At 31.5% G+C, this 25886-nt stretch overlaps 1 long non-coding RNA gene across 10 annotated transcripts; it reads left to right on the forward strand.

Annotated features, from left to right (window-relative positions):
• The first annotated feature begins 16702 nt into the window (after positions 1–16702).
• LOC129318848 (uncharacterized) lies at positions 16703–24167 on the forward strand. Of its 10 annotated transcripts, XR_008595331.1 has the most exons (7): positions 16704–18175; positions 18504–18588; positions 18800–19032; positions 20427–20500; positions 22618–22758; positions 23074–23208; positions 23299–24167. It is a non-coding gene; the product is annotated as an uncharacterized LOC129318848 (long non-coding RNA). The 10 variants fall into 10 exon arrangements; XR_008595325.1 differs by having other exon boundaries at positions 16703–18175; positions 18504–19032; XR_008595327.1 differs by having other exon boundaries at positions 16703–18005; positions 18504–19032.
• The last annotated feature ends 1719 nt before the right edge of the window (positions 24168–25886 follow it).

Raw genomic sequence — 25886 nt, forward strand, 5'->3', positions numbered from 1 at the left:
TGGTGGCAACTCCCATTTCTTCGGTCTTCCTTCCGATGGCCAGAACCTCCACTCTCGCGTCGTCCGCGTTGCATTTCCAGGTGCGATAAGAATAAAGCTAAAATAAACTCTTTTCTAAATATTAAAGACTCTAATCAAAGTTTAGGATCATAATTTATGATTGATCATATTAAAAAATTAGATATTCATAAAACTAAAAACCAAACAGCACTACTTAAAAAAATGAGAAGCCATCACTCACGAACTGTTCTGTGCTGCGCCAACTCTATTTCTTTTCTCCCTCCCAATCATTGATTCCTCTACTCTCCCTTTATATATATAAGTGACGCGTTTGCATACTATGCTGCGCCTCTCTTTCTTTATTTTCTAATAAAACAAAATAATTTATTAAAAAAAATTAAACTATCCTAAACAACCCTAATTGAAAACTACACTTAAAAATTCAATTTATTATTTGTCAAACTAAGAACCAAACACATATTTATTATTTGTAATGTCTACTCTTTTTAGGTTGAGTGACTGCTTTATGAACAATTTGCTCAAGAATCAACATCAAGCAAGTTGTGTTCTGGGTTTTGACCATATTATAGGAAAGCTGCTTCAAATCTCATGCTCGGAAAGGTAAATTAGTTGCCTGCAACTAGAACGTGATGCGAACAATGCTCACTTTAAGATTTATATGAAGTTATGGATATGAATTATAAATGGTATAACGGAAAGGAAAATCTCATGTTATGTTTTATTTTGAACAATAACAATAAAATAAATATAGGGTGTGTTTGGATTTCAATTAAAAAAATTGATTATAGAAAAAATTGATTACTAGAACGTGATGATGTTTGGATAAATTTTTAAAAATTAATTTTGATAAATTAAATATGTTTGAATGATTTCTTGAAAATCAATTTTGAATGTATAAATAAATTATATAAAGAAAAGAAGCCAAATGGAGTTTTGCAAATGAAAGAAATTTCAGCTTTTCTAAAATGGAGTTTTCTAAACCAAATGGAGTTTTGTAAAATGAGGGTATTTGGATAAACTTTTGTAAAACCGTAATTTTGATCCCAAAATTAATTCTCAATGAATATCCAAACAAGCCCATAATATTAGAAATGGATAGCAATCACCCGAAAATGAGGGGGTGGACAAACAAGCAAAAAACAGTGATAGAAAACTATATTTTAACTCAAAATTATAAGGTTAAAATTTATGAGTCATCTTTCCTTATTTTATATTATTATGAAGTCTAATTTTATTTATGCAACTTTTCACATCGATCATATTCACTCACCTTTACAACCTAACATGTAAGAAAGTTGTATTGTATCTTTTATGCTTCCATAATGCTTTACAAATTAGGATCCCCATGAGCAATCATCTAATTGCCCACTTTCTCTATATTCAATCCCAATAGCAGACGCAGTAGCAACCTTCACATAACAAACTTTCTTAAGTTTTAATTAAATTATTCTTGATTCCACTTTGTTTTAAGGATAAAGTATTCTCTCGACTCTATTAATCTGTAATACACTGTCAATACGGTATTTTAAACGTTTAGTATGTTACAAATAAAATATAAATCTGAGAGTATAGAAAGAATTAAGCTTACAACGTATTAAATGACCATGGAACTGAGACACATGTTTTAGAAAAAAAAAAAAGATCAGATACAGTTAGGCAGATACTAAAGTGAGTTAACATAATTTTTTTCTTTTTTCACGCGCACTTTACTTTGAAATATATAGTGTGGCTGTAGCATGGCATGATATAGGATCTCATGGAATAAGTCACACTGCTAAACTCTGGAATTCGGGTTGGATCTTAAACCAATTGGCCCATACAACTCATTTTGTCAGGCATACTGGGTTGAATAAGTAAGCCCAAGCAAAATTGCGTTAGATGATTACATTGCATGGTTTTAAACTAGACGGAATTACACTAATATTTTTCCTAATTTTTATATATGATAAAAAATTATATGCATAATTAAATACAACAATTGTTTTATTTTGGATAATAAACATGATGACGACAAATTAAGTGAGTTGACTTGAGTCAATATGATAAGTCTCACATCAAGAAAAGTTAAATTTAATAATTGATATATGATAAAAAAGAAACACCCATAGACTTGAGTATTGAGTTTTAAAATTTTTTGTTACTCTTGCTCATTTCTCCTCTCTCACCATTCCTAAGCAGTCGCTCTAAATCCTAATCAGTGTTATCAAAGCCCAATTTCACTTGAGATCTAAAAAGACTATTAAATAGGACTAGTCCTGGCTGCAACATGGACTAATGTGTGCCATACCGTTTGAAGCCCAAAAATGAGCTAGCCCTCATTGGAAATATAGAGATTTAGTCTTGTTAGGAATGGCGAGAGACTATCTAGAAACAAGGAGAGAGGAGAAACATGTAAGATTTGCAAAAGGATACTGTAACATTCTAGAAATTAACTTTTGAATTAATTAAGTAAATAGAGAGTAATTAACAAATTTAATCATAAGTGGGTTATAATGTATGGTTAGAGAGGTCTAATGGACCTATTGGGCTTTGAATTGGGTTTGGTGTGGTGTTGGGCTGTTTGGACCCAATTGAAGACTTAAGCTAGCCTTCTTAATGTGGATGGCAAAAATTTTAATTAAATGAGCCTTCGAGCTCGACAAAAGAAGAGAGGAAAGGAAAGAAGAAATGAAGTGGCATGTGGTTATAAGATAAGCATCTTGAATGAGAAAATGAGTTGTGATAAAATGTGATTGTGGTATATGAAATGTTATATAAGTTGAGTTTGATATAATAATTAAAAGCATGTTTATTGCATAATCATGATTGGTGAGAGTTTGCTTTAGGAAAGGAGTAGTTATAAATCTATATGGTATGGCCACCTTTCAATAATTGAAGGCTAACCACTTGTCTCATTGTTTGTTGAAAAATTATTCTATTGCTTGTAGAGAGACTCGCAAGCACAAGGATTTGAAAAATGGAAAACAATCATAGTCCAAAAGTGAATGATTGAGTGTAATAACCTTTGATCAGGTGACTTTTCACAATTAATGAGCTTGGATTAGTTCATTTACATGAATGCAATCCTATTTGATTTAATAACCCATGATTTCAATTGGAGGTTTTAGGAAGTTACAAGGAAAGTCATTGATCATGTATTTCATTGTTATATTGTCATATGGTTGATAAGTTTGTGATTGAGATGACATGTGCTATGTGTTATCATTATGATTTATATGAATTGTCTACTTTGCATTTCTATGATTAACTAACTTGCATGTACTTAAATTATACTATATTGATTATTGAGTAGTTGTACTCATACCTTTACTTAATATTTTGTCAGTATTTGCTCACGACAGAATAAAGGGAAAGCATTAGAGGCCTTTATGCTTTGGTTCATATATGTGTTGATTATTAAGCTAAAATTTCACTTACACATAAATAACTTAATGATCTCTCCCTCAAGTGTAGGTTCACAAAAGCACAAACTCTCGATATTAAAGACACTCCAAACATTAAGTTCCTACTTTAGGGCTAGCAAACTTTTAGAAGCTTCAAATGATGTGGCATGCAAAAGTCCCTATTACAGCTAGAACTGAGAAACAGGTGGGCCGAGCCCATAAACTCATCTTTATTATTTTTAAAAAATTTATAAAAATTAAAATTTTTAATCATAATACTTCATATTCTTTTTTATAATACTAATTGTAATTTTCAAAAATTAAAAAATAAAAAAAATTAATTTTAAAGTGTAAACATATATTTTAAGTTTAAATTCAATTTAAAATTAAAATTAAAAAATATTTTATTTTTTAAGGGGTAAAATAAAAACAAGTTTAAATGGGTCATTTTTCAAGGTCTGCGAGGGCATCATGAGGGTCGGGCTTTAAAGCCAAATTTCTTTTAAAAAAATACTATTTTTTTAATCTTGAATTCTTATAAAAATGAGTTTAAACAAATAGATTATTTAACCCTGCTCTTATTCACAACTTTAGCTATATCTAGAGCCAATCCCATTTTGGGACTTCAAATGTATATATAATAATAGATTTATAGGTTTTGGATAAAACCTAACTTTAATGCCACTTGTTAGAAATGAAGAGTAATTGAAGAGAGATGAGAAATGAGCAAAATTAATGGAAGAATGTTACATCTCTTTTTGATCTTGAGTGAATCCATTCAGCATTCATTAATGGAGAACCTATCTACTCCATCATCATCATTATTGTCTAGAAAGATCATCATCGATTGTGATGTCGTTGTTAATATAAAAATTCTTGAAATTTCTAGTTCACTAGAAAGGGAAGGTTCTTTAACCATCCAAGGTACAAACGATAGCCATGTGGGAAAAGAGGAAGAAGAATAAAGAGAGTTGTTTTGTCAAAGAATTATACTAATTATTGAGTGTGCGAATGTGGCTGTTACATAAGCAATATGTGGTAGTCCTATTAGGATTCTTGAAATTCTTTTAAAAGCGATAGCAAAGCATGCTGTAAAGGCTGATACAGGTCTTATGACACGTTATGAAATTCTAATATTTTTTATTCTACTTATGCTAGTTATCCTTTTTTCTTATTTTTAAAATTGTCATTGACTATATTCTTCCCCATTTTTCCTCTTTCCTCTTTTCCCGAGTAGTCACCCTCATTCTTAACAAGTAATATTAAAGCCAAATTTTGCCAAGAACTTAAAAGTCAGTTATTGCCCACATGTTTAAAATTCAAAATGGGATTGACCTTGGTTGTAGCAAAGACCTATGTGCGCCACACTGTTTGAAGTTTGTAAAATTGGGTGGGCCTAATTGGAAGCATAGGGGCTCAATGTTTAGGTTTTATTTGAAATAGAAAGCTTGTGAGCTCACACATGATAGGAAAATTTTTAAATTGTTTTAAGTATAAGTGGAATTAAGATGATGTAGGAACTCCCACACTAGATGAAATTAGGTTTAATAAATAATATAAATAAAGAGAAACAACTTTAGCTAATATGAATATTAGATATGAGCTTAAAGTTTTGAATTAAGATGTAACGTCCTTTCGCTAATCTTACCCATTTTTCATTTTCTCCCATTTTCAGGCTTCTACTCCCCATTCTTAGCACAAATCCCAAGCAAGATTCAAATTTTTTCATTCTTAACTATTGACAACTAATAAATTCTTATGACAGATTATGATTATATTGTATTTGCGTGTTCTTAATTGCACAACGTGGTGGAAATGGATGTTTACGTTATGTTTTCTGAAATGTGGTCTGGATGAAGGAAAGTTAAAGCATGTTATTATTATTTTTAGAAAGTTGACATTAGATCAAAGTGAATTATATATTAAAAGGTTTAAATAATAGCGGGTTATTTGGGCCAGAATTCTAGGTTTAAAAAAATATTTAATTTGATGAGAAAAAAATGATGTAAGCTAGTTAGCATATAAATAGATTTGGATTTAGCCTAAATCCACTCACTCAACAAGTGTCTCAATTAATTTTATCAATGCTTGAAAAATATCAAAATACATTTCACCAAAAATTGAAATAATCCCCGCATATGTTGCCTCCTAAAAGAACCTTAGTTTCAATACTTTTTTAGTATTATAATGACAAAATCTGTTAAAGTCGTTTGATTTAATGAAACAGTAATTTGAGATATTTATTGAATGAATGGATTTGAGAAACTCACCGGATCCAAATTCCCTTTGAATCTACCAATCTATGCGTCTAGGTTGGAATTGGACGCAATAACAAGCTAGTCTGATTCATCCTACTTCATAAACTCACTAGTTGATTCGTGTAGTCTGGAGCCGGTTCACTTTTTGAAGTTTGAATGCTACATATATGCTAACCTGATTATGGGCATGGATTTGAAATTTAATAACAAGCTAGCCTGATTCCTCATTTAATTTAAATTTCAGTAACACATAGGCACATATATTTGATCGTGGTTGGTTGAGGATAAAAGAGGCCTCGCCCACATCATGTCTACACCGCAGTTGGTTGAAGATGAAAGAGGCCTTATTTTTACTTTTGCTTTTCTATATATCCACTCATATTCGTGGTGGTTACTTAATTAGGGACGTCTCATTGGTTCCCTTTGTGCCTGGTCAAAAGTTGCTCCTAAAGTGCAAAGTTACGTGTCACTCACCACACCAAAATAAAGAGAGAGAGAGAGAGGGGATGTGAAGTTACATGTCATGCATCTTTTAAGGGATCAATCGATACTCAATGGAGGCTGCTCAATCAAAAAACACTTGGCTTGAGGATATGGTTCAAGAAGCAAAAGTTACTTTGCTTTTGTCCATTCCTAAGCTGCACTGTCTTGTATTTTCAGACTTTTTCCCAATATAATTTGCAACTTGCAGTCTCTATTAATCTTCGATCCATTTTTTATTCTCACCCTCCTTTGACTCACATCACAACGCTTGTATATTTCTCTAGACTCCAATATAATACACCCAGTTTTTCCCCCTTAACAACTACAGTATGCTCAACTAATTACTTTTCGGCCACAAGACATCCAAATTAACTATAAGCTTGTAGAAAGGGAAGCATTAATTTCGCACACGTTACGTATAAAACTATAAAAATCAATTTGTTTAGCTCTTATATCTGATTAGAGATATAATTACTTGATATCGACTCATTTTGATTGAGTTCACAAATATGAGCTTCTTATATATTTTTCAAGCAAATAATTTACAGTTTGATCCCAAAAACATTTTACATATATGATAAATGTAGTTGAAAAGAGTTTCGCTTGTTTGATTCTGTTTTTTGTTCTTGCAACAATTCTATTGAATATTTTTTTAGAACACATTTTAGAAATAGAAATTAAAAAAATATTTGAGTCATTATTCTGAAAAGAATAATCAAAGTACTCAAACAAATTTTAGAAATAAAAAGGTTGTTGTTAAAGTAGGTATTTACTTCTCTTGCCTCCTGTATTCGATGGAATTAAATTAAACTCTGTCACCGATGGAAAATGCTCTTATTTTTTTTTTTAAAAAAAGATAAAACAGAATTGCAAAGGCATATCAAGGGGCGTAAAAAAAGCTGTGCCTGGAAGGAATCACACATGTCGTCTAAATTTAAATTCAGTACTTATATAGTCCCTCAGACGAATTCAAATTTAAATCTGACATGGCTAGATATACCAAGATGCATGTTGACACACAAATACAGAGTGCAAAGGTCAAAAGCTTAAATTTTGATATAAAAAGTGTGATAAGAACGCACTAATTTCAAAAATATTGGTTATTTTGAGTCCATCAATATATAATTTTGGGGATGTGAAAGAGTGTTTAAAAGAGTGATTAAGTGAATCAAGCATCATTTTAGTATTAAAATAACGATTGGGCTAAATTTCTTAGGTTTAATATATTTGTTGGGACCACCTTTAACATTTTTTTTGAAATGGTCCCTAGGTGCATAGAAAAATATTTCAAGAAATTAAGAAAGAAGGTAGCGACAAAAGGGCAAAACATTAAATTATTTTTTAGTAATAAAATTTGTGGCAATCGTGTTGAGTGATATGGCAGCGCAAATAACGGTACATGCAACATCAATTGTAGATAATGTTGTGTCAGTGACTGTGATTTTTCTAAAATTAATTCTTCACAATCACATGCCCTTCCTCCAAACCTCCCTCCCCTCTCTCTATTTTAAAAAATTGATTTCTTTTTAAAATTTTGTGAAAGAATAAAGAATAATTTCAATTAATAATAATTAAGTCCCGAAAAAATATTTTTAAAAATGAGTTACAAATTATAAACTCAATTATAAACTGAAAGTTACATTTATGACGAATATGTATTTTTTTTAGAATTAGAGTTTCTAAATTTATAATTATTAATTTAAGTTAATATTTATAATTTATTTTAAAAATAATTTTTTTAAAAACTTAACTACTATTAATTTAAGTTCTTGGACTGTCATTCTTCGTCCTTTCCTTGTCCTTTTTCCCAATCCTTACTTTCTTAGTTTCCTAATTTGTTCTCCACTGTACCTCGGCGGCTCTCCCGCATTTGAGATCCCACATACGACCGGAAATCTATGCACTTCTTTTATTTTCAAGTCTAATTAAAAATGTGAATTTAAATTTCGAAGAAAAATGGCCATGAAATTAAACAAACCCATCTTATTATTGTAATACATATGCATGCGTTATTCATTTACAGATAAATTGTTGTATGTTGATATATATAACGTAAGTCTTGTCTATGTATTAATTACATGGCCGGATATATAGTATAAAATGTAATTTTTCCATCGAATTAATCTAATTACCGGATACTTAGTGTAGGCATAACATTGACCTGATCAAAAACTGCATTTACAGCAACGCATGTAATTTGCCCCATATCCTACATATTATACAAATCTTAAACATGCTGATTGTTTTAATCTTTGACACGTCGTTTTTTAGAATGAAGAAGCTGATAAAGTGAAAAAAATCAGACACTGGCCTGTTTGCGTGTGTGCAGAGACAATGTCACATGGAGTTGCAACGATCCCACTTGTCAAGATTCCTCGTTGAACGGATTTCTCACGAGGGAAAGAAGCTATCACCATCTCGACAACTCACGGACGCCCTCCCAAAAAGTTTTTTTTTTTTATTTATTTATGAGCTTAAAGACGCAGAGGTTTAATTCATAGCTAGCCTACTTATCTAACACGAAATGTTAAGTTAAACTAACGTTTCGTCCAAGTGGTTTGACACTTAATGAAGCAGTTTTTGTCATAATCTATCTTCTTATGCCTTTTTTATCTTTAATTTTATTTCAGAATGTCAACCGTGAGATATTAAAAATTCTGTGTCTGATATAATATAATATGGTCATTGATCGATCATTTGTGTGATGGTAAATGATCAGAATATTTATTGGATGATATATTGGAAGAATTAAGAATCAACTTATATATAAATATAACTTCTTCTTTTTTTTCGTTCAAAACCACGCGCGCACATGCAGGATGCCCAGTTTTAGATCCCATGTTGCAGCGAAATGCATTGAGTAAAATTAGGTGAACATGCAAAGGCGCATGGGAAGAGCTCGCGGTGGAGAGTACAAGTTCTGAGCGTTCTTAATTAACGCATAATCGGGGACATTTAAGCGTAGTTGTGAATTTAGATATAAGAAAGGAGTAACTAAGTTTGAATTAAACTGGAATGAATCCTGTGTGATGGTTGAAACTTGAATTGTATTAATGATCTTATTAGACTCGACGTGGAGAAGAATTGAAGACATAATTAGAGAAGACGGAGAAGAGAGCATAGTGGAGAGGGTATAGGTGTCAGTGGCCCATGAAAACACAAAATGGGTGACTCAGAGTGCTCAAGTGGGCGCAGCGCGTCCTGGTGGGGCAGCGTGGATTTATTAGATACAAAGTGCTATTGTTATTATTGATTGTTCCGTCGGTTGAATTGTGAAGGGGCAGAGAAAAGCAAGTACGCGCTGCCACAGTGGGGAAGGTAGGTACCCATTTGTCATTATTATGTCCGCCGATCCCCCCCCCCCCTTTTTCATCCATTATCACCGATGCAACATGTCTAATTAAGCATCACCTCTACCATACTTTTCTTTCATCCAAATCCTACTCTCATCCTTTCCGCATTTCCACTATCACACATTTTTAACTGTTTTTCATTCTGTATCCACAAAATACCAAGTTCATAATTGATTGGTTTATGTCTTTTATTTATTGAAACAAATTTCTTACTCTTACTTTTATTGTTTTAATAGCATTCAATTTTATTTATAAATTATTTTTGACATGTATTTTGTGAATTAAAAAAGTTTAAAATTCATTAATTTTATTTAAAGATCCAATAAGTTTCTAACTTTACTCATGTTAGTCATGCCATCTACCTTACACTGATCCGAGGGAGCGCTGTCATCTACCCTCATTGCAAATCAAGGGTATGGATGGAAAAACACAAATTGCTTCCTAGACATCCCAAAGTGACATGTTCCCCCTTGTCCTATATATAATTAAGATCCACACTATTACTCCTTCCATCCTTATATATAACATATTTTTAATTGAAGTTCATCATTTGATTAAAATTACATTGAATCACAATAACTTTTTCAATTTTGTTCTTGATAATAATGTCAATTAATATCATAGTAGTGGTGGATAAAGTATACAATTAATATATATCTCTTTGCTTTTTTTTCTAAGCAATGGTAAAATTGTTTAAGTATTCAAAAATATCATGACACCTCTTATATTAAGAAACAAAATAAATTTCTAAAAAAGTACCATATATTTAGGGAGGGGGAACATGTAAAATATGCGTGTCGCTTAAGAAAATGTGTGAAATTAACGAGGACAATTTTAAAGAGAATATTAAACATGAGAGGGAAGGCATGTTGAGGTCATATTAATTATTACCAAAAAAATCATTAACTTGCTAAATTTTATACTTAAAAGGGGAGGGAGTATCATAGATTTGGGTCCTGGGACAAGAAATATTTTTAGAATGCGGCTAATGTTAAAGATTAGAGAAAGTAGCAGCTGGTCAAGAGATAAGAATAACCCAGCAGAGAAATGCCTAACAACTAAAATGTGGGGAAAATATATTTTTTTAAGCACTCGTTTGAAATGGCACTGTAACTTAAAATACTATTATTAAATATCATAAAAATTAATTTTTGTTATAAGCAAATGCCACTGTAACTTTTTATTTTTTAAGCAAATGCCATTGTAACTTAAAATACTATTATTAAATATTCTAAAAATTAATTTTTTTTTTGTGGAACCTTCACAAATTCATCTGTACTTTCATATCTAGTTACCTCACAATTCATGCTTTGCAAAATTATAAATTTAAAATATGTGTATAATTTGCATTAATGTACTAGATAAATTTATAATTATAATAAGCTATGCGGTTTACGAATGGTGGAAAATACAAATTGCTGTACGAGACCATGTGTAAATGTGGTAGTTCCGCCTTCCAATCGGATTAAATTTCAAGAAGTAATTAATAATGATTTGAAAAAATCAGCAATAATTTTAATCTTTTTCCTAAAAAAAAAAATATTTTCCTCAAACATTTGAATGTAATAATTATCATAAATGTAAGACCTTTTCAAGTGGTACGTCCCCCCTATCCGGTTCCTGCCTCTTCTCTTCCCTCCTCTATCTCCCGTACTCAGCTTTCCCTTTCGCTCCGTCGCTCCTTCCTTATCCCTTTCTCATCGCTTTGTTACTTTTACGAGCGATAATTTACTTTAAATTCCAGTTCTTACGGAAATTAGATTACATTCTATCATTAAAAAAGAAATTGGATTGCATCTTTCAAAAAGTATATTTTCTTTCACATATTCATTTTTACTCTATAACTCACCATACGTTCATGATTGTGAGTTGAGAGCTCTTAATTACACAAGGTCTGATGGTGGCAGGGCAAAATGATTTTAAAAGCAATGGGCATTAATTGGTCTGGCTAACCCGCGGGTTATGTCAAAATTATGAAGCCTGACTAGTTTTTTTTGTAGTTGTTCACTCTGTCCTATATATTTCCTAATTATAAGATGTTTAATTTGATATTTTGGAGTAAAAATATAATAAAATATTTTTAAATTATATAAATAATATTTTTATCTCTCAAAATATCATAATTTTTTTAAAAATTTTAAGAGTTTTCTATCATCAAAAAATTAATCTAAATAATTAAATTGTCATTAATTCAAACACACGAATTGCTATTAAATTCATATAATTTTAAAAAAAATTTTATAAATATTAAAACATAACTTATGAATGACAATTAATATTTATAATAATTAAAAAATATTAAAATTTAAAATGTGAATTTGTAAATTGCTGTTAAATTTTTATAATTTTTTTTAAAATTTTAAATTTTAAAATAAAACTTGTGAATAAAAATTAATATTTAAATTAAGGATAATTTGATTATTTATATTAATTTTTTAATGATAAATTTATTTTAAAAACTTTAAAAAATTATGACATTTTAAAATATCAAAATAACATTCACATAAATCAAAGGAATTTTATTATCATTTTCTCTACTTTCAAGTAAACTAAACGAATTATTATATGAATTTATTTGTCTTAAAACACTTAAATATTTTAATTATACCATTATCCAAAAAACAGATCATAAAGTCTTGGCAGAAATCCTGGTACCGTTATTAAAATTCTAGCTAGGGGTAAACAATATTTAAGACATTGATACAGCACTATACATACAAATTGCAGCTCTATCTTTAAGAAAATACTTAATATATATACATATATATATGAAGAGAGGGAGTACATGAATAAAATTTAAACTAATTAAAATAGATGCAGGAAATTTAAAAAAAATCAACAATTTAAATAATGTCACAGTTCTTCCTTTTTCTCATGCATTACCCAATATTTTAGAACATTTGAGGATATTAGTATTATCTATTCAGACTAATTTAGAATCCCACTATATGAAATCATTACTCTCTCTCTTTAAAAATATTAAGCATTTTTTGAGGAGTTAAATATTAAAAAATATAAAATATTATTAATTTTTTAAGGTGTAATTATTATTTTTTTAAAGTGTTTTTATTGATGCATGACTTTTCATTTATTGTAAAACGTTTAATAAAATAAATATAAAAAAATTAATTTAAAATAAATAATTATTTTATTAAAATAATAAAATTTAATTAAAAATTTATTATATTTTTAAATAAAAGAAGTAATTTTTATCAATGACAGCGTTATAAATATTTTGGAGGGATGACATTTTGTAAGGTAGGGAGTACCATGTGAATTACTGAGACGTACGTGGAATCAAAAAATTTCTCATTCGCCTTGCGGATGGGTAGCACTCGTGATCGCGTCATTCGAAACAGTGATAAGTTTGTACTTATTCCTCAACTTAACGACTCCATGTCACGTCCTCAACCTGCCCACCCTTTTTTATCTTTTCAAAAACGGTACTGTCCAATCAATTTCCGTGTTCATTAATACTATTCATTTAAAAAACATATTATTGAGCTGATTTGATTTATTTTAAAAGTAGACCGTGATAAATTCAAACCTTCACATCTAATCCTCACAAGGCCCGTATATCTCTAACATGACATACTCCATCCGATTGGGATTCGATAATTATATTTGGTACAAGTACTGCTATGAATCATTAAAATTTAAATTAATAAATCAGATAAATTTATCCATTCAATAATTTCAAATGACACATAAATTTATTATTATTAATTTAAATTTTAACAATTTAAATGGTATAAAAATGTGGATTATTTGGATGGATTTTGTGATTTAAATTTGTATACACAATAACTTATAAATTTAAATTTAATTTAAGTTTAAATTCATTTTTTGTTCTCTCTTTTTTTTCATATCAAGTTCTTGTCTCTCATCAATTGAATAATAAAGGTAAACTTATTATTTTTAAATTTTTGCTTCATTTCTGAATATCAACTTAATTATTTATCTTGTCCATTTAAAATCTTTTAAATCATCCAAACAAAAGAGTTTAAATTCATAAATTTTAAATGTAAGATTTAAAATATATAATTCAATTATAAATCCACCTGCACTTCCTTAACATAATATTTGGTAAATATGCCGGTCATTGTCCGTCCATTCCTAAATACAGGAGCTAATTAAAGTGTTTTCTATAAATAAAATGAAAATTGCACGCGTCCCATGTTTTAGGTACATTTTTGAAGCTAGTCTCATATGAAAAATATTGTGCGTGCGCCACAGAACGCAGGAGAAGTTGGCCTCTTTTCTACAGGTGGTCTAGGTAAGAGGTAATATATAAGTTATGTTTTCCTTAATTTTCATCTACCTCGCATTCCAACCTTCCCTTCTCTCCTGGTTCCTGCAGAAAAGTTAACCCAATTATTAAACTTGTTAGGTTATATAATCCAATTGCAAGGGAGTTTAAGATGAGTATAGGAAGTTTTATATTAGATAAAATTAAACTTAATAATTAATATATTTTTTCAGTACTTATCACTTGATAGTACTTTCAATTGTTTAACATATCTTAAAAAAATTAATTTTTTCATAATATATTTTTATCCTTAACTTTAAATAATTATATAACTATATCAAATACCTTCACGCTAATTAGGGAATAGTAAAATTAAAAAAGTAATTTAATTATTATAAAGTGTCATTCATTTTGAATTAAAAATTATTTATAAAAGTTATCATACAAATAAGATAGGTGGGCGTATAATAAAAAAAATGACTGATAAATTTGAGTCTTTAAGTTTTTAAATTAACATATGACATTCTTTTGCTATTTCTCTTGCATTTATCTTCTTTCCCATTTTCGGGTGGTAGCTCCCAGTAGCAGACTTGCCCACACACTTAATGGTAGGCAATTGTCCCCGTTGACATGTGCTAGTTTTGAATTTATTGATTGGGAGAGGAACAATAGAAGAGGAAAAAAGGGAGAGATAAATGATAATCACCTAAATATAAGCGAGGAGTTAGGGTGAAGTAAAATTAAATCCACCTTAGATTTAAAATATTGGGAGGAGTGAAGTTGACAGTATGATCATGAAAATTTAGAACGGTTATAGTGAGAGGGGATTAAGATTTTAAAATAATTTAAATATGATAAATGATTATTTTTATCAAGGCTTAATTTATTTGAAACCATTTAATTCTTGCACTTATATTGGAATTAGTTATTATATTTTTTTAATCTTTTCTAGATTTTTACTACAATCATTTATATAGTTTAAAATAATTTTGATCTTTATATGTTCAATTTGTTATTTAATATTTTCAGCGAATTAAGTTGTTATACGTAGCAGGGATTTTACTATTATTATTTTAACAAATACTTGGAGTTTGATTTTCCACTCTTAATGCATGTAATAAAGCCTAGTTTTTATGATTCTATACACTAACAAATTAACTTTTACTATCCGTAAAGTATATATAATTTGTCTCAAAAAATAATCTTGCCCTCACTAGTGCCTTATCTTAGATCCGCCATTGGTTACTCCTCATTCGTAGCCTAACTCTGTATAGAACTCTAAACTCTTGAATAAATTTAATGATGAAAAATCATCATTGGGCCTTCTAATATTATAAATTATGATATCACTCATAATTCCCAAATAATGACTTGCCATAATATACCATGACAGACAAAAAAAAAAAATGGACATACCCATTTTTAATATAAAACATCTTTAAATAAATTATACCTTTTAATAAGTTAGTTAATTATCTTTAAAATTATATACTTTTTTTAAATTTATTCTTATTCAATATAGTGTTTCAATTAAAAAACTTTATTAATTAATCCTAATTAAAAGTATTTTAAAAAATATTATTAATTATACTTTAAAAGATATAGAATGTCTTATATTTTTAACATATCACATTAAAAAAATGTCATATTTTTGGACGGAGGAGTATATTTTCACATCGCGGATGCGGATCCATTGCATTCAAATGAGAACCCATGTGATCCAATCAGTTTGCGCATTCAATCTGAAAAAACAAATAGCGTCCATTTTATTTTTCTTTTTAAAGGGGAATATTTACATAATTCAGATGAACATAACCAGGTCTTATTCCATATTAACCACGCATGCATGCAAGGCTCAAAACATAGAATATTGATTTATTCCAGCTAATATTCATTATTAGGTCGGGCTAAAAAATTATTAATCATCAAGTATCTTGTAATTAAAAGAACGGCAATAAAGAAAATTAAACAGAAAAGTTTTGGCAACAAATTAAATAGCTATGTTAACAATTAAAAAACAGGACCAAAAAAAGCTGTCTTGTGTTCTCCGTTGACGAGTGTATTTTTCTTGTTCAACTAAATATTTACAAAAATTAACACAAATTTAAGCCCGATAATCTGGAAGCAATATTCTTTACTTGAAGCATTAAGATCCAAACATGTAATTAGGCTCACTTAAGAAATATTTCACATTCATAAAATCATTTTTTTCCGCCTCATTATTTCCCATTTTATTGTACTGTGTGCTGAGCTGGCCTTTAGTGGTCTGGTTTCTTAAAATAATAATTGGCATTAAAATTAAATTTATTATAAGAGGTGGCAAATTGGCAGTAGTGGAATGAAATAAAAAAGAGAGTTATTATAGATAATAATTATACATATACACTTCATCCATTAAAAAATATAAGATATTTTTTTAAGATTAAATATTAAAAAATGTAAGATATTTTTAAATTTTTAAAGAATGATTACTTTAATTTATTTTAAAGTAAAATATCCTATTATATAATAATAAATATATAAAAATGATGTTAATTTAAAAATAAATAATTATTTTATTAAAAAGTAAAATTTGATTAAAAATAATGTAGAAGAATACATTTTTTTTTTTATAGTGGAGAGAAATCAAACCAGGAGAGTAATTTAAAAAAAGAAAACGATAATGCCGGAGAGGGAGGGGGTTGTGGGTGAACGGGGATAGGGGATGTCAGTTACTGAGTGAGAAAGGACGCCAACAAAAAATTAAAAAAATTGAGAATCGTGGGCGGTCCAAGACGTCGCGGTCATAATAAGGGCGCAATTCCCGAGAAGACACAGAGGCAGAGGAAAAGTGACCCCACGAGGGTGATCTGACGGCAGGGAATGGTCGGTCACATCAACGGCTCCCAGTCCCTCACAACCCCTCCCACCCCCGACTTCCCTCGTCCTTTTATGCGCCCTCCATATCCCTCTGCCTCCCCCGAAAATATCTCACTGTTCCCTCCTCACTCCCTTCCCAGGCGAAGGATCCAGACCCAGATGCGATGCGATCCCTCTTCCTTATTCTCCTGTCAATTTTCCTCTTCATCGCCGTCATTTTCTTCCCTGCAACGCCTCCCCATGGCGTCGCTTCCCTCTTCCTCCCTTCCCCCTGCCTCGTCTTTTCCAAATCCTCTCTCCCGCCCTGTGCTTATCTTATCCTGTCATTTGTGGTGTAACTGATGCCCGCCGTTTCGGCACCCTCTGACGTTTCCGTTTTCCTATTCCCTAACACGTCAGGGGATCTGGTCACGTGTCACTGGCCTTTCCCTGTGTACGTGTTGCATGAGTCTGACTCCCCGGCCTGGATGAGCAATCCCCTATCGAGATGGAATGGATCAGAATTGAGCGGGGGCGAGAGTGAGCAAATATCCATGAGCCTTTTCCATTCTATTTTTGTGGCTGTGAATTTTTGGTTATTCTCCTTTTTCTTTTTTCTTTTTTCCTGCTCTTTTTTCCATCGATCTGTTATCCTTCTTCCGCCCCTTTTTTGGTAGCAAACCCTAAAATTTCCAAATATACGCCGTCTTAAAGCCCTTGGGAAGAAAATTAAGGATCCTTCGGATTTTCAACTCTTTGCACATTTCGTTGTTTTTCCTGGAATGGGCATCTCTATTTTCATCAGATCTGGGCCAATTGTGGAGGCATTTGTTCCGTTGGTTTATCAACAGCGCTTTATTTTCTCGAGGTTTCCTAATTTGGGCATGCCTTTTGTATTTAGTCCTCTCCTGTTGCTTCTTTCTTGGGACATAGAAATTGACAGAAGAGAGTGAGCACACAGAGGCACTTGGTATAGCCGTATACTATTGCTTTTGCGTGCTCACTTCTCTTTCTGTCAGCTTCCAGTGCCGGAAATTTGTTTCATCGCTACCTGGCTCTGCTTTGTTCCCATTTCCAAACCTCACCATTCTTATCCCTCCCACTCTCTCGGTGTGCAACGGAGCTGGAATACCGCTGAAGAAGTTTATAGCATCCAGTATCTGACAGTGAAAGGCATTATCTTCGGTGTTTATTTGCCTTTCCACCTTTTTCTCCCGGAACTGTTGGATTTTATTCTGTTTTTCTCGGGTGGATTCTACTATTATTATTCAATATTTAATAGCAGCAATAGTAATTTATTATTATATATTATCGGTGGAAACCTGAAAGCGTGACTTTTGATGGTTGCCGCAGTAGCTACCCTAAGTACTGTGCAGGTTAAGCGGCAAAGATACTAGCATGGGACCATTCACGTTACACAGTATGGTCCTCACTCTTCACAAATTTTCTTCGCATTTCTTTCGTTCCTCCCTCTATATAATCATCATCCTGATTTCATTCCTTTCCGTATAATTCCTGCGCCTGCGGATGTGTTCACTCGTCTAGATTCCGACTCCTTGAGGACTTTTATTTAGAATGGACTCTTTCAATGTTAGTCAGTAACCCTTATCATTAGACTGTAGATTCCTTTTGCTCGGATTGCAAATTCATGAAAGTCGTCTGTGACTGCGCTAGTATGAGTTGAGTTTTATTTTTCCGCCTCCCTAATAGTGTGCAATTGCCGTCACTTGGAACTGGTTTTCCAAAATATAGAACGTAATATTTCAGAGATTTACTAGAAAACCACATCAGTTTTTCCTTATGATGCGAGATCTAATCTGTAAATAAATAGTCGGAAAATTGACTGGATCTGGCATGTTCATGAACTGATGATACCGAGCCTCCCTCCCCTTTTTTTTTTCCTGATTTATAAATGCAGATAAACGTAGAATGGATCGTTCTCGGAAGACATTTTGCGTGCTTTCATACGCCCTGAAAGCTTGTGGTTTGATTAAGGACTGTCGGTAACTTAACATGAATTTTTTTCTGTTTACGTTATAACAGTTCTTTGTATTCCCCTTCTCATCTCTAGTCATTGGAACATAGAATTTAATGGTCAAATATACTCCTTCTAAGGACAATTATCACTATGGCATTTCCTCTTTTCTAACAATTACAATTGCTCTTGATTTTTCAGTTCCTTTTGCAAAATAATGTTTGATTTTAAATTTTCAGGATGCGATGGAATTGACACGTTTATATGGATCATGCATCAACGTGTCATTGATAGGTTACCAATCTGTAACTTGTGTTTTTTTTTTTAACCCCCTTTTCAGTTTCTCTCTCGTTCCAAAGCCCGGGGTGCCTACTCTTGTTAACTTAAATGGCAATCTGGAGTTCCTCTGGCTTATGCACTGGTTCGGATGATTGATGCCTTAAAATATCAACAATTTCCCTATCTCTCACCGGTACTTAGTTTGCTTTTGGGTTTTGGCAATACCTTTCCTACAAATTTCAACATTCACAAAGGATTATTTAATAATTTAATATAAATTTCTTTCCCCGTGATTATATGTTGACTGAATTTTGGATGCTCGTTTTCTGTTGTCAAAGCACCTTTAGAATATAATGAGATGGAGATGCATATATGCTGCACGCTCTAATTTTTAATGTGATTAATGTGGTTTCTGGTTTGTATAGGTTAGCCCCGTTGTAGTTTTTTTTAATATTTATTTATGATGACATTTTGCACTCATTTTTTTTTCTCAATAATAATAATAATCTGCATTAACTAATTACGCATATAGTTTATTCTATCTTATTTATAACTACAGTACATGCTTGCAAAGATAATTCTTTTTGTCTAAAAGGAATCTGAGAACTTTGCCTTCAAACCATCAAAACAGTCATTTTCACAAACTTGTCATTTGATAGCTTTTTTTTTTCTTGGTCGGAGAAAGTTTTGAGTTGGGTCCCGGGAATTTATTAGGGCTGGAACATGTCTCATAACTCAAGAACTTTTATGAGCAAATTGTCTACCAAAATAATATCCTCACATCAATTGCAAAATTTGATCCCACAATCTTATTGATTATATCAGCTAGATCAATCTATATTGGTTTATTTGATAGTGTTATTATACTTACACGCACCCTTGTAGAATAAAGATCTCCAGATTTCCAAGCCAATAATTGTGATTGTAGCAGAGTGATTTAGGACCCTACCTTAGGGTTGTGCAAAAATCCAATTATTATGTCCAACCCGAACACGTTTGATTTAGCAAAAGAAAAATTAATTCAAAAGACTAAAGAGATAAAAAAAGACTAGATTAATTTTTTAGGTTGGACCAGACAAGAGACCAAGTTCTTAGACTACTTGGTCTAATCTGGTCCAATAAAATTATTTTAATATAATTTTAATTATTTTTAATATATTTGAATAGTTTAAAATTTGAAAGCAACATTTCTTTTTATATAATCTTAATTTAGTTTGTTGCTAAATTGTTGTTATAATGTATATTAGACATGTTTTCAAAGTTTGTAGAATGTTGTTCTTGCTATTGTTGAAATTTGAATTTGAATCATTTGGATTGTAGTTGAAATATTTGTTTTGTTGTTGTTGTTGTATATTGTTATTGATTTTTTATTATTATTATGAGTAATTTTGTTATTTTAATTGAATTTATTAAGATGACATGAATTGTTACCTCTTATATAGAAAAAAAGGAAGGAAAAAAAGTTAAGGGAGTATTGAACTAACAGGACAAACTTCCTTGTCTCGTTAATTTTTAAATTACAATTGGACCAAATCAAACTCCATATTGTCTAATTTAAAGTCTAGTCTTGTCTCATCTTTTATGTAGCCCTACCCCACCCATTATTCTTTAACGGAAAAGGCTATGCTTCATGACAAGTTTCGCAAGTGCCTTGTGTACAGGTATATGCTTCTTTTAAATAATCTATAGATATCCTGTGAAGTCTAATAGAGAGATTCTACACACTTTTAATTTGGATTAAGAATAATAACTTTCAAGTCGTGTAAATCTTCATATAATTCATATCACGTTATTTTACGAAGGTCATCTAGTGTTGTTTCCATGACGTTGACAATTATCAGTTTCTTGCATGCTTGTTTACGGTGAGTGGATAAATACTATTTTGCGGTTATCAATTGTATTTAGTCATCATTATAGGTAGTTGTGAATTCGGATCTATTATCGTTTTCCTCTCTTATCAATTTATCATCAACGAATTTCTTTTTATGTAAGCAATTATGTCATAGATCATAGACTATATTTCACATGGGAGTAGGGTTCACGGTTTATTCAACCCGTTGACATTGATTCATTTCGTTTTAAATTACCTTACAAGTCTGTGAAGTTTTGTTTGTGGGATATATCTTTTTGATGTGATATAATACTATACAAGTCAGTGCTCTTGATTATAGCTCCCCTCGAAACAACACACACACGCACAGGCACACACTTAATCTCTGAAGTTTTTCATATTTTAGCGTGGATGAAGTTTATGTAAACATACCGTACCATAGGTAATTGTGTGGATTAGATATGGATAAGGTGGCCAGTTAATTATCAGCGTATTTTTATGAAAATCTATTTCACTATTCCATGTTGTTTGAATCCTCTTTTCTCTCAGTGATGATTTTACTTCCGATTTCTTAGATGCTTGCTCTAATTAGTTGCAATGTTTTACACTTGCATAAATTGAAGCAAGATTAGATGGAGCTGGCCTGGCTTCTATTAAACCCCACATGGAATATACACCCTGCATATTTTTAAATTCAAAACACACACACACAGCTCTTTTCGAGACATGGTGATTTCTCTTTCATTACCATGAAGACTTAACTTGTGTTTCCGAGGTCAAATGCTGATGCCAACAAATAAAACAAAAGTTAAAAAAAAAAATGGTGCTGGTTAAATACTAGCTCTATGTATATTTCTCTTTCTATCCTGGCAACGATGCCTTTCCTATTATTTGAAAGAATGGGTAATTTTTGTCTTGGATTGCGTGTTTCATTTTTCGAAATGTCAATTGGTTTTTAATTATAATATTTTCTGGTCTTTAAAATTGCTGCACCAATGAAAATTGCAGATTTTTTTTTTACATTTTAGTACAGCTTTAATTCTAATTTAGTCATTATAAATGCTTTCTTAACATTATCTTATCCTTCATTCATTGCTATATTTGTTTGTCATGTTTTGCCTACATAAATTACCATAAAACTAAAAGAAATGCTTGCACAGTACACTTTCGTAGTTAATACATTGACGAAGTCAGTGCAGACAGATAAGAAACTAATGTCGATAATTCTAAAGTTCTATACCTTGAATTCTACAATCCAATTTCCCAACCCTAACTTCATGGACAGAGCTGTAAGTGTATTTATTGAGTCAATTAACAGTACAGGCAAGTAGAAATAGTCAAATTCAACAATCGGCATGTTTATAATAACTTCTCTACGGAAGTAGAATATAAGAACAAGATTGAAAACATTCAAATTATTACGATGTGCCGTAGCATTATAACTGAAGCATGTATGTTAACTATGTCTTGCTTCATATTTTGGTTTCTTAATTCCAATCTTCAATTCAGCAAAGAATATGTAAGTTACTCACAAGATTTATCCGGCTAGCAATAGGATGGATCTATATGCATGCCTTGCGATGCTTCAATGGTGATACTGTAAATGGTTATAACTGATAACAACGCTGAGCATTTACATCCCCTATTTGGACGAGTTATAGGAACCCTGTCACGTTCCTTTGTGTTTGTGTGCTAGATTTTAACTTTCCAGCCCTAATAAAGTTGGAGAATTGACGCAGTAATTGGAAACAGTAGTTACACATGTAGACGATGTTATTATCAAGTTATCACCATCATTAACCGCAGCTTTAATGTCACTTTTTTATTTCACAAATAATTCTCTGCATCATTATCACCTTTCTTATCACTGTCACTAGTTGGAAATAAACTTGTCTATTATTCAGTCACTAATTGTTTTCCTTTCTTTCTTTTACCATATGATTGCAGAGAACTGAAGAGGTGACGGCCGGTGCATACCACTGCATAATATCTGGATAATTGGAATGGAATTTGGAAAATGAAGAGAAGACAGATAGAAATAAAGGATCGATAACCTTGCTTGCAAGTTCGTGGTAACATTACACCTAGGTATGGGGAAAGAAAGAAAGATTATATTCCCTTGCATATAGTGTTCTTAGTGATTAATCCTTTCCTTGGGGTATGCATTTTACCCGTTTTTTGGAACTAATTTGAAGGAACTACTGTCTTTAATTTTGTCTGTGAAAGACAACATATTTTGGTGAATATAATGAGCGTTCGAGTGCGCACAAATGTTGATGGTTCAATAGCGTTGATATTATATGTCAGTAGTTGCTGATTTATATCCAAAGAGTTGGGTCCGTTAATGGAACAGAAGCTTCTGTTATTGTTATAGCGATGAAAGGCAACAATATTTTGATGTAGGGCCATCACGACGGAAGAATTTAGTCATGCCATTTCCGGGAGCAAAATGGTATTCTCTCACAAGTGGTGTGGGCCTTTTGCGGTGCGGACTGCAATTGCAATTGCCCAAAGATTTAACAATAGGCCTTTGTTGATGTACGTGTCCAACTTAAGAAAACGCAGATTGGCAAAGGTTTGTGATGATTTGATTATATTGACTAGAATGATTGTTTTTTATTGACACAGGCATAGAGTCGTAATGGATAAAAATAATGCAAAAGAGAGTCTGGTTCGGGTTTGCACCCACGAAGTTGATGATGTGGGAAGTTGTTTGACGGAGTATGAGGAGAGTTTCAGTCAGCACACCTGGACCGAGGAGTTGGTACCATGTTCGTTAAATTTGGTTGGTATTTATCCATACAGTTAATTTGTGAACGATGAACGGCTATGTCTAATCATAAGCCAAGTTCGAGTTCTTAGAACGCGTCTCTCGAGAGCACACTTGGCGTTTAATTAATAAGGAGGTCCGGGAGTGATCCAAGGAAGGGGTCTCAGTCCCTTCATGTACGCTGAGATTTAGAATGGGGAAACCGAAAATTGTGCCAATCCCAAAACTTGGTTTGTGTATAGTTGTTTTATTATTATTATTAATTTCTCCTATGAGCTAGTTAAACTAGAGGTGCCTGTTATCATCATTTGTAAGTTATCACTGACTCGAATAACGAATTGAACACTCTGGTACGAGAAGTGTTCGCGCCCGCGCCTTTTAGCAAGTTAGACCCAATCGAAGGTGATGAATGATTTCAAGATGCTGTCGTTCGGAACTGAACTAATCAGGTTGGAGATCTGTGGCTGCCCCCCTTCACAAGTACTTCTTAATTAGAAGGCTCGAATAATTGATCTTGCAAAGGTCTTTCTTTACTTCTTAAGCTACTGTAATGGGTTACTGGTTGGTCCTTGTTATACAAATTGCAGAACAGTTTCTAGGGTTGCTCTTACACTGTGCTTCTGACGACACACAGTTGTTGAATGTTGACAAGCCCCTTCAGATAAAGGGCATGCCTCTTGTGGGATAATTACATTTTCCAGGCTATAATCAATATTTCAAGGATTAATACTGTATAACAGGATATTTTAAGTGGATTCCAGAGAAGCACTCTTTTTCAAGTTATTGGATAGAGGGAGATCGAAGAGGTAGCAAACATGAAACGAAGACAAAGTGGCTGGTGCATCGCGGATCAATTGTACCGCCGATAGTCCCTACCTAAGCTGGTATTAGAAAATAATTAGAGAAAGAAAAAATTAAAACCTATATTAAATAAATCATCAGAGTTTTATTTTGTGAGAATGACAATAAAGTGTCAAAACAGAAAGTTCACAACAATTAAGCTAAGTCTTAACGAGTCTTTTTTTAAAAAAATAAGTTGCAAGTATTAATTCAAATAATTATAAATAAGAATCTCAATTGTAAATTGTGGGTTGTATTTAAAATTTAAATGTTTTATATTGAATTAATATTTACAATTAATTTTTGAAAAAAAAAATTGAAGTCAACCACCATAAATGTATTGATTTGGAATTTCAAGTGTTATTCTTCTTTTTATTTTGCCCCTACATAGAATTGCAAATAAGCGTCGGGTTTAAATAATTAAGCTTAGAGACTCTATTTAAATAAAAGTTCAAACTTTAAAAATTATATTTTTTAAATAATCAGGTTTGGGAGCCTGATCTTAATCGGGCTTTGGCAACCTTTCAAGTCTTGTTCTATTATTATTAATTTTTTTAAAAAAATTGTGGAACGCTACATTTAAAGAAGGGATCCTATTGAACTCTAGACTCACTTGACTTTCTGAACATTGAAGAACTCAAATTAAGCGATCGCCTTTTGCTTTTCTTTGCTCATCTCGCCCTCAACCAATCAACCAGTCAACCTCACACAAAATTGTGGAATGCTACATTTGAAGAAGGGATTTTATTGAACTCTAGGCTCACTTAACTTTCTAAACATTGAAGAACTCAAATTAAGTGATCGCCTTTTGCTTTTTCTTGCTCGTCTCGCCCTCATGCCCTCAACCAGTCAACCTCACACCTCTTATTCCTTATCTCTACCTCACGTCTTATGGTCTACACATGAGGATCTAATACATATATTTAATTGATAATGACATAATTTAATTAATATTTATTATGGGTGATGAAGGAGAAGTTGTGGAGATAATTGTCATTGAACCTTCACCTCCATCTTTAACAAATAAATTTATATCTAAGTGATCTAATATTCTATTTTTAAATGATGAGAAGAAGGATTTAGATTTACATTGATGAAGATTTTAATCTTTATTTTAAATTTATACTTTTAAATCTTTATTAAATTTTATGTGAAACTTTAATTTATTTTATATTAGATTTTAAAATATTCTATTTAAATTAAAATATTAATATTTTTTTTTTTGGAAAAAGGGCTTACAGGCTGGCTTTGAACCCTTTGAATGAGGGTTAAACTTTAGAATTAAGTTAAATTTTAGGTAACCAGACTTCAGAGCCTGAGCCCTTAAAAGATAGGTCTGCCCAAATTTTCATATCTACTACACTGCCTTATCTCTATCTAACGATTGGCTGGAAGGATATTTTTTACCACAAATTTACTAGTAGCCTCTTTTGTGGCACTTCATGCATGGATCATTTATAGAATGCTTTTATGAGTGATTTTTGTTTTTTTTTTAAGATTAAATGAGAATACCCCAAAAAAAGAAATCACATTGTATGAGATAAATAACTGATACTTTTTTTCAATTTAAATAATTCAATGTTCGTTAATCTACTAAATTTGACGA

The sequence above is a fragment of the Prosopis cineraria genome, unplaced genomic scaffold (assembly GCF_029017545.1).
Source record: "Prosopis cineraria cultivar Desert tree isolate PC_DT_omini unplaced genomic scaffold, ASM2901754v1 PC8, whole genome shotgun sequence".
Taxonomy (NCBI): Eukaryota; Viridiplantae; Streptophyta; class Magnoliopsida; order Fabales; family Fabaceae; genus Prosopis; species Prosopis cineraria.